This window comes from Penaeus chinensis, chromosome 5 (genome assembly GCF_019202785.1).
Source record: "Penaeus chinensis breed Huanghai No. 1 chromosome 5, ASM1920278v2, whole genome shotgun sequence".
NCBI classification, from domain to species: Eukaryota; Metazoa; Arthropoda; class Malacostraca; order Decapoda; family Penaeidae; genus Penaeus; species Penaeus chinensis.
In genome coordinates, this window is record NC_061823.1 from 28,592,292 (window position 1) to 28,603,234 (window position 10,943).

Sequence of the window (10,943 nt, forward strand, 5' to 3'; positions counted from 1 at the left end):
ACTAATATGTAATATCGTTGGAAGTATATTGAGTCAGGTCCTTCCATGGTTGGTTCAGGGGATTTAGGGGTCTGTGAGAATCCTACGGTAATATTGGTTAATTGAGTAAAATGGTATTACTTCCCCCTGGTATTTTGTAGGTGGTGTTTAATTAAATATCTTTTAGATATTGCGAGATCACTTTTGGTGGAAATAAATTAAATTAAAAACAATTACATGTGTTCTTGCCAAATCTACACAGTACGTTAATTAATCAATCGCTTTTCCTTAACAGATATAGAGATAAGATGGATACATTGAACAATACGTTTCTTCTAACATTGTTACGATGTATGAGTGTCTTTGACGACAATATGGTGTGAATAATCCAATTTCTGAAAACTATCCGTGCTGCATTATCATTTGCTTATTTCTTTTAGCATGGTGAAATAAATCACAGCGAATTTCTACGTTTTATTTTATAACTGTAATCACATATGTGTATCTTAATAACCGTAGGTGCTGATTTCCATTTTCCGACTCGTTCGTTGCGGCTAACTGTTATGTTAAATACGAATCTGTATTTCCATCTGCTACTCCAACTCTTAAGATTTATAGTTCAATCTTTACTCATTTTCAGTTCATAGCGGCAGTTTAATCAAGAACATTGCTCCATGTACTGTATATCGAAGTTTTTATTTATTTCGCTTTCGGTAGTTTTCAGTATTATTTTGTTGAGCATTTTGATGTTAAGGTACTAAGACGATTCATTATGGCCTTGTTAATTTGTGCTCTCTCTCTCTCTCTCTCTCTCTCTCTCTCTCTCTCTCTCTCTCTCTCTCTCTCTCTCTCTCTCTCTCTCTCTCTCTCTCTCTGACCTCCCTGTTTCCCTACGAGATGTGATACAACAGCACGAAACCAAACCAGTCACAGCTGAAGGTCCCCATTACCCGTGAATCTTTAGTAAACCTTCTTTTTTCCACATGACGCTCTTGTAAAGTAGCAGACACAGAAGCCAAAGTTAACCTTCTGGGCTGGTTGACGCATACAAGGTAGCTGATGAAATCTTAATAGAGGATATAAGGCTTATCTGGAACATATCCTGTATGCAGCCCGACACCAACATAATCTTGGGAGCCCCAAGTTATAGTATGTTAAATGAGGTCATTGACTCGATAGATATTGACATGTGTCAAATATAGTCATGTCATGTGTCAAATTACTACCACACTATCTTTTTGAGATGAGTCCCTGTATTTTTGTTGCAAGTCAAAGATGCATTTAAATTAGACGGAATCCCATGGACTTTCTGTAAAATGGAATTCAGAATAAGTTTTCTGGGCATTTAGAATCTCTTACTTAATTAGAACAAATTTTCTGTGTTAACAAACGTGTTTATATCATACACACACACGCACGGACACACACACATACAACACAATCCGTCAGTGTGTACATATCCATCTTACCTCATGTGGCCTCGATAATCTTTGGGTGCTTGTCGATAAAAAGCGGCACCTGTATCTCAAATTCTAGTAGATGTTTTTGTGCATCTACTCTTAGTAGCAATATTTAAGATCAAACGCCTATTCTTTTATTACTTTCATATACTTTGTCTAGATAAATATACGCACAGTCTATGCGGCTAGAAATACGAATGTGGAAAAAATAAAAGAATAGTTCATTAGCAGTGATTATAAAGATTATTTTTAGAATCATATATAGTAAGTAAACCGATAGTGTGCAGCTCATATATATTTCATCATTACCAAATGCAACAGAACATACCTGACGACTACAGACCAAAGGAAATGTGAATGAATCAGAATGCTGTAAGTTCTTAATGTTTCCTTGAACACTGTTGCAAGACAAACATATCCATTCTCTTAGTTATTAACAAAAAAGGTAATCCTAACACAGTGCCGAACCAAACAAAGACCTCACTCACCCTCCACCCCCAAGCTTCTGTATAATTAGCTTACGGGGGAGATTAGGATAAGTGTGTGCGAATTGTTAATCAGATAAACAATTTTTCAACTGGTGTCATACCTTAACGGTGACTTTCTTTTAGCAAAACTATTACTGTATTGCTAAGTATGAGCTGACACGTGAACCTAACTAGAAATCCTGCAGAAAATACATAATTGTGTTGCAGGTTGTAGGTGTCGTTTAAGATCTTAAAATATTTGATTGCGCTTTACAAGCGTTTTTTGGGGAGCAAGTTTAATAAAGTGTAGTGTGGGGATAATGGATTATTACATATACGAATGAAAATAATCATATTAGAAATTAAGCTTGGTGTGATAAAGAACATTATATGATAACTACATGGCATTTAAAATTACTGAAATATATTGTCTGATCATCCGCGTTTAAGCAGCTTCACTAAGTACCTGATTTTTTCTTAAGAGTCGTGGGCGCCAATGAGTCGGGTTATATGAGGTCAGTAAAAGCCTTTTTGAAATGTCTCCCTTCCATTCCTAAGCTATAACGCGAGCTTCCAGGACACGGATGTCCTGGAAGCTCGCGTAAAAAAAGCTCGCGTTTTTTACGTCCACAATCTTGGAAAGTCTTGCCATAAAGAGGCCAAAGCATCTACAAGTCACTGACTTAAAGACAGGACGGGCATGGTTTGATGTAATTGGTTTAATGTATTCATGTTTGTTTCAGTAGGTATTTTACAATTGCAGAGACAGGAATTTATTTATCATAGGTTGATTTCACCACTGCATTCACTTCTTTATTAATATTCAGAAATAAAGAGGGTATTAAATGTCTACGTGATAATGGAGCTTCACTTTTCCATAACACTTTCTTGTAACTACTCAAAAGCATCAAGTCAGAAGGCCTACTAATGAGTCCCACATTCCTGTGCAAAGAAGGACCTGACCTAACTTCCGCCAGAAATACTGCTCAGTTTACTTTCTAGGAGAGACTAGGAAATATATACCTATTTGTCAAGTAAACATTTTCAACAGTGACAGTGACTTTCTGTTTCTTTTACGCAAATAGCTTTGTGCAAGTGTCAATCATATAATTCTACAAAACCATTACCTTATCTTCTGAATATTGCATTTCTTCTGAAAAGACGATGTCGAAGAGAATACGGAGAAACATGGACTGTTAAAATGCGTCTCCAATCTTTGCATTTTTTTTTTTATTTTGCTTCTTCTTGACATGTATTATTAACATATTCTACTAATTTTCGCATTGTACATTCCTTCCATGGTCAGTGTTGAATTTCTTCGATATATTGCATCAAAAGCCGATTAATAATCAATTTTCGGTTAATAAGCAATTAGTCATCTGAGCTCAAATGTTAGGAAAATGCTGATAGGCAAAGAATTTGAACTTGAAATAAAAAACTAAAAACAAATAATATCACCAATAAAAAGCTTAAAATCAGACCTCTCGTTATGGACCAATGACTCACTGATGTCCTTCGTTGATAACGATTGGGACAGACGCCATTCGGTTATAGAAATTGTCGGCTAAACAGCACTGTCGTATATCATTACCTGAAGTTAGAAGCTATATATTGCTTTAACAAATCGTGTATTCCTATCCTATTTTCTCGCAAAAGGATATCGAATACAAAAAAATAATTGCGAGAGTAATTGTTTGCTTTAACAATACACAGAGACATATGTGTTTGTAAATGTTTTTTATTGGAACATACTACATCGGCTGGCGGCAAGCGGGCGGCACGCGTCGAAGTAAGGTCAGCGTGGCCGCCCTCTTTGAAAATATGTTTCAAAAGGCCAGGCGAGTCACTTGTCGCCTTTCGTGTGCAGTTGGACTGCGTCCGAAGGAAAAATAAAAAAAAGTAATTTGTTGTTGCATATATGAACTGTTACATTGTTTAAAGTATATTCCTTCAATAGCTTGTGTTAAAATATCAGCATTAAGTGCTGCCGTGTGTTCTAAAGGATTAAGATTCTGCGATTGACATCTGAGTGAAAGACAAACAAAAAGTCACTGTCATAATCATTTGTTTGGTATATAGGGATATATTTCCTAGTCTACCAGTAAGTCGAGTAATTAGTATCTTCTGGATGATATACATTTCTGTATATGTATATATGCATTTCTGTATATGTATATATGCATTTCTGTATATGTATATATGCATTTCTGTATATGTATATATGCATTTCTGTATATGTATATATGCATTTCTGTATATGTATATATGCATTTCTGTATATGTATATATGCATTTCTGTATATGTATATATGCATTTCTGTATATGTATATATGCATTTCTGTATATGTATATATGCATTTCTGTATATGTATATATGCATTTCTGTATATGTATATATGCATTTCTGTATATGTATATATGCATTTCTGTATATGTATATATGCATTTCTGTATATGTATATATGCATTTCTGTATGTCTATGTATATATATACATGTATGTATATGTGTATATATACATGTATGTCTATGTATATATACATGTATGTCTATGTATATATACATGTATGTCTATGTATATATACATGTATGTCTATGTATATATATACATCTATGTCTGTGTATATATATACATGTATGTCTATGTATATATACATGTATGTCTATGTATATATACATGTATGTCTATGTATATATATACATGTATGTCTATGTATATATACATGTATGTCTATGTATATATACATGTATGTCTATGTATATATACATGTATGTATATGTGTATATATACATGTATGTATATGTATATGTACATGTATGTATATGTATATGTATATGTATATATACATGTATGTATATGTGTATATATACATGTATGTATATGTATATGTACATGTATGTATATGTATATGTACATGTATGTATATGTATATGTATATGTATATGTATATGTACATGTATGTATATGTATATGTACATGTATGTATATGTATATGTACATGTATGTATATGTATATGTACATGTATGTATATGTATATGTACATGTATGTATATGTATATGTACATGTAGTATATGTACATGTACATGTACATGTAGTATATGTACATGTACATGTAGTATATGTACATGTACATGTATGTATATGTATATGTACATGTACATGTATGTATATGTACATGTACATGTATGTATATACATGTACATGTATGTATATACATGTATATGTATATACATGTACATGTATGTATATACATGTATATGTATATACATGTACATGTATTTACATGTACATGTATATATACATGTATATGTATATTACATGTATATGTATATACATGTATATGTATATACATGTATATGTATATACATGTATATGTATATACATGTATATGTATATACATGTATATGTATATACATGTATATGTATATACATGTATATGTATATACATGTATATGTATATACATGTATATGTATATACATGTATATGTATATACATGTATATGTATATACATGTACATGTATATGTATATACATGTATATGTATATACATGTATATGTATATACATGTATATGTATATACATGTATATGTATATGTATATACATGTATATGTATATACATGTATATGTATATACATGTATATGTATATACATGTATATGTATATACATGTATATGTATATACATGTATATGTATATACATGTATATGTATATACATGTATATGTATATACATGTATATGTATATACATGTATATGTATATACATGTATATGTATATACATGTATATGTATATACATGTATATGTATATACATGTATATGTATATACATGTATATGTATATACATGTATATGTATATACATGTATATGTATATACATGTATATGTATATACATGTATATGTATATACATGTATATGTATATACATGTATATGTATATACATGTATATGTATATACATGTATATGTATATACATGTATATGTATATACATGTATATGTATATACATGTATATGTATATACATGTATATGTATATACATGTATATGTATATACATGTATATGTATATACATGTATATGTATATACATGTATATGTATATACATGTATATGTATATACATGTATATGTATATACATGTATATGTATATACATGTATATATACCTCCTGAGCTGGTTCACACATATTAAATGGCTGATAAAATATTGATACGAGGATCAATATTTTGATACGAGGATAAAAAAAAATAAATAGCTTATTTGGCGCATATCCTGCATGCAGTCCAGCAGTAACGTAATCCTAATCTACGCGGCCCCAAGTTACCGTATGTTAAATGATGTCAACGACTCAATAACTAATGTCATGTGTCGAAGTCCTACCGCAGAGTCTTTATAATGACGTATTTCTATCACAAGGCAAAAATTAGACGGACTTCCCATGGAATTTCTATTTAATAGAATTCAGTATAAGTTTTCGGGCCATTCACACTCTCTGAATAATTAAAACAATCTCGTCTTCATTCTCTTTCTTCAAGAAAAAGAAAAGAAAGAAAAAATAAAACGTGTGTTTATAATATATATATATATATATATATATATATATATATATATATATATATATCTGTATGTGTGTGTGTGTGTACGCTTATTTGCGTGTGTGTATATACACTTATTTGCGTGTGTGTGTATACACTTATCTGCGTGTGTGTATACACTTATCTGCGTGTGTATACACCTATGTGCGTGTGTGCATGTATGAATTTAGGTATGTATGCATGTATGTATGTGTGTATGCGATAACACAATCTGTCAGTATTTTGACAAGTGTATGTATGTCTTACCTCATTTGGCCTCGGTAATCACTAGGTACTTAGGATAATCCGATGACATCACTTGCTCATAAAAGGCGGCATCTTCATCGTAAAGGTTTGACATCATGAATTCTACCCCATGTTTTTCTGGATATATTCTTAGTGCCGATGCTTAAGCTCAAACATCTGTATTCTCTGCTCTTTTACTACTTTCATATACTATAGATTGTGAGGCTACAAATAAGGATGTGGGAAAAAAATAATAGTTCATTTGCAGTGATTATATAGTTTTTCTTAGAATCATATTTAGTAAGTAATCTGATAAACCGATATCGTGCAGCTTATATATATTTCATCATTTCCAAATGTAACAGAATATGACTGACTACTACAGGCCAAAGGTAATGTGAGTGAAGCAGAATGCTGTAAGTTCTTAATGTTTCCTTGGACACTGCTGCAAGACAAACATATTCATTCTTTGAGTCATTAGCATAAAAGGTAATCCTACCGCAGTGCCGAACCAAACAAAGACCTCACTCACCCTCCAACCCAAGCTTTTAAATAATCAGCTTACAGGAGAGATTAGGATAAATATGTGAATTCTTAAACAGATAAAGAAACAAATTTTCAACTGGTACTTTCTTCCAGCAATGCTATTACCTGTATTGCTAATTATGAGCTGACAAGTGAAACTAAATACAAATACTACAGGAAATACAAAAAACATGTTGCAGGTTGTTATTTACTTATCTAAAAACGCGTCATTGCGTTTTACAAGTGTTTCTTGGAACAAGGTTAATAAAATGTAGTGTGGGAATAATGCATTATTGAAAATAAAGTTTGGTGTTCTAATAAGCAGAATACCCTAAGTTATGCACTGCATTTAAGATTACTGAAATATAATGTTTGATCGAGATAATAACACCCGCGTTTAAGCAGCTTCCAACTGATTCACCAAGAAACTGTATTTTTCTTAAAAGTCGAAGAAGCAAGTGAGTCGGGTTATATGAGGTCAATAAAAGCCTTTTTGTATAAAATGTCTCCCTTACATTCCTTAGGTTTCAGGACAGGGGTGTCCTTTAGCTGAACGTTTTTGAAACCCACAGTCTTGCTAAGACTCGCCATAAAAAGGCCGAAGCATGCTAGTCATTTTATTAAATATTGGACTGGCAATGTTTAATGTAATCGGTTTACTGTATCCATGTGTTTTCAGTTGGTATTTCATTACTAATATTCAGAAATAAACAGAGTCTTAAATAGATCAAATGTATACGTGTTAATGGAGCTTCATTGTTCCATAACGCTTCCTTGTAACAAAAAAGTATAAAGTTAGCAGGCCTACTAATGAGTCCCACATTCCTGTTCAAAGAAAGGACCTGACCTAACATCCGCCATAAATACTGCTCAGTTTACATACTAGGAGAGACTAGGAAAGATATACCTATTTGTCAAACATTTTCAACAGTGACAGGGACTTTCTGTTTCTTTCACGCAAATAGCTTTGTGCAAGTGTCAATCATATAAATCTACAAATCCATTACATTATCTTCTGAATATTGCATTTCTTCTGAAAAGACAATGTCCAATAGAATACGGAGAAACATGGACTGTTAAAATGCGTCTCCAATATTTTCTGCATTTTTTGCATGATCAACATATTTTACTCATTTTCGCATTGTAATTTTCTCCCATGTTCTGCTATTGAAGTTCTTCGATATGTTGCATCAAACGCAGATATATTGCGGCCTGACTTAACGGTAACTCTATGTAGAATAGGAATCCGTGTCTCCTTCGTAACTTTATTCTGAAAGCTTGTTTCCCTCTACCGTTTATCAACACACTGTAATCAGTTAATATACAATTAGTCATCTGAGCACTCAAAGATTAGGAAAATGCTGACTGGCAAAGAATGTGAACTTAAACTCGCAAAATATACAGTTTACAACTACCGCCCCCCAAAAAAAAACAAAAAACAAAAACGCATATCACCAGTAGCTCGAAATCAGACCCCATGCTATGCACTAATTCCTTCCCTGACTCACTGATGTCCTTCGATGATAACTCTTGGATGAGACGTCATTCGATTATAAAAATTACCTTAAGTTGGGAGTCATATATTCTTTTAACAAATCGTGCGCTCTTAGGAATAATGTTTCAAAAGGCCAGGCGAGTCGCGTGCCGCTTATCGCCTAATTTGTTGTATAACACGTGTAATAACATGCATACACGAACCACATTGGTTAAGCGTATAAATTCCTTCGATAGTTTTAGTTAAAATATTGGTATTAAAGGCACAAAACAGTTGAGTGATACAAACAGAAAGTCACTATCATTGTTAAGAATATTCGTTTTTGTCTGTTTGACTTACAGGGATACCTTTTTTAGTCTTTCAGCAAGTCAACTAATTTTCTTTGGACAGGAATATTTGTCAGTCTCTCTCTCTCCCTCTCTCTCTGTTTGCATAGTTATATATATACACATGTGTGTGTACATATGCAAATATTTGAATTTCTTTCTTTAAGAAAAAGAACGAATACGATAATATTTGTATGGAAAAATTGTTGTATTTCATAGTTTGATAATTTACATTGAACTCTGTTCTTACCACGGCGGGTAAGAACAAAGCTCAGCCTAGTCAGAACCTGCTGACACGCGAGTCGAAGCTCAAAAACCTCTAAAAACGAAATAAATTAGAGGACGGCAATATTCTTGTTTAAATGCTGTTGTGAATCAGATGTGGGTAAACACTGAAATATAAATATTAATGAAAACATGGGAAATCAAATACATATCTAACACGACAGTTAACCATAACGACTAAATCCCCTTTGATATTTTGCCAACATCTTTTAAATATCTTGACAGTAACCGCAAGAGGGAAATCATTACATGGAGTTCTTATGAAATATGCAGAATTTTCGCTGCTGCGTTTGATATATCCATGTGCGCCATGAAGGTTTAGCAACTATACCAGTAATATCACTGTTTCTCCTTTCAGTTATTTCCCTAAAAAATATCTCGCATAATCACCATTTATGCCCAGAAGTACCGGGGAAAGCCAAGCTAAAGTCAAAGAACCCACATTCCCTGAACCAACCATGGACCTGACTCAGTCTTCACCCAACGCTAGTACTTAGTCGACTCACTAGTGAAACTAGGAATATTATTCACAACAATGAAGAGACAAATTGACGAATGGAGTGAGATATTGACAGTGACTTTTCACCAAGGAAACTGTATACCTTTCTATATACTTTTGGAAATTGCTAAAAGGAAGTTTGATTACATTGTTACGCTGGTTTGACATGTTTTAGATATATTTTACACATTTATTTGCCTATGTGTATTGTAAACCATATTCAATTTTACTGTCAAGAGTGTAAGATATGCTGTGATTTAAAGGTGAAAACGAATGTCTTAAAACAATGTCTCAAAGGCCGAAGCTACAGAAATGTATTTTTAATCTTTATAGAAATCACCGTGAGCTTGAGAAAAAGAGGCATTGTCAGGTTAAGGCTGCTCCCGTGGCCAGGGAATGTAGCCAGGTTATTTAGGGTCAGGTATGATAACAAATGTATAATGTGAAGTGTTCAGGCAGGGATACTACCCTGAGGTACACCGACGAGCATCAGCATGTCAACTTTTTTTATTTTCATTTTCAACATGAAGCTAACTACAAAACTTCAGAGCAGTTAATCGGAGCAAGACAAAATACTACGTACTGTATCGGGTATCCAATATTATCGACTTCACTAAAACGTCGTAGACATTTGTACCATTTTAGGTTTTGTTTTGTAAGGTTAATATTTACCGTCATATAGCCATGTACTCGGTTTTCTCTCATTAATTTCTCTAAAATAGAGAATAGATATAGATAACTAGTATTATGTTACATTTTAATTTGTGGCGGCATTCGCGAAAGGCCTGTGACTGTTCATTGCGATTTTGCCTATGATTTGCGATTTTGCCATGTCCATTAGAGCAAATATTTACATTTTTATGAACTACATGGTAACTGATTGCGGTAATACGACCTACATCCTACAATTAAACTTAAAATATGGCGATAATATTGCACATTCTATATATTTAGCTATTACTGAATCAGCTATGAAGGTGCGCGGTGTCATTTATACAGATCGTTACAGGGCTGTGTAGCATATTTTTGAAAATACATCAAGTGTTATGCTTAAGACTTGTTAGAAATGTGAATGTGTATGTGGCAGATCT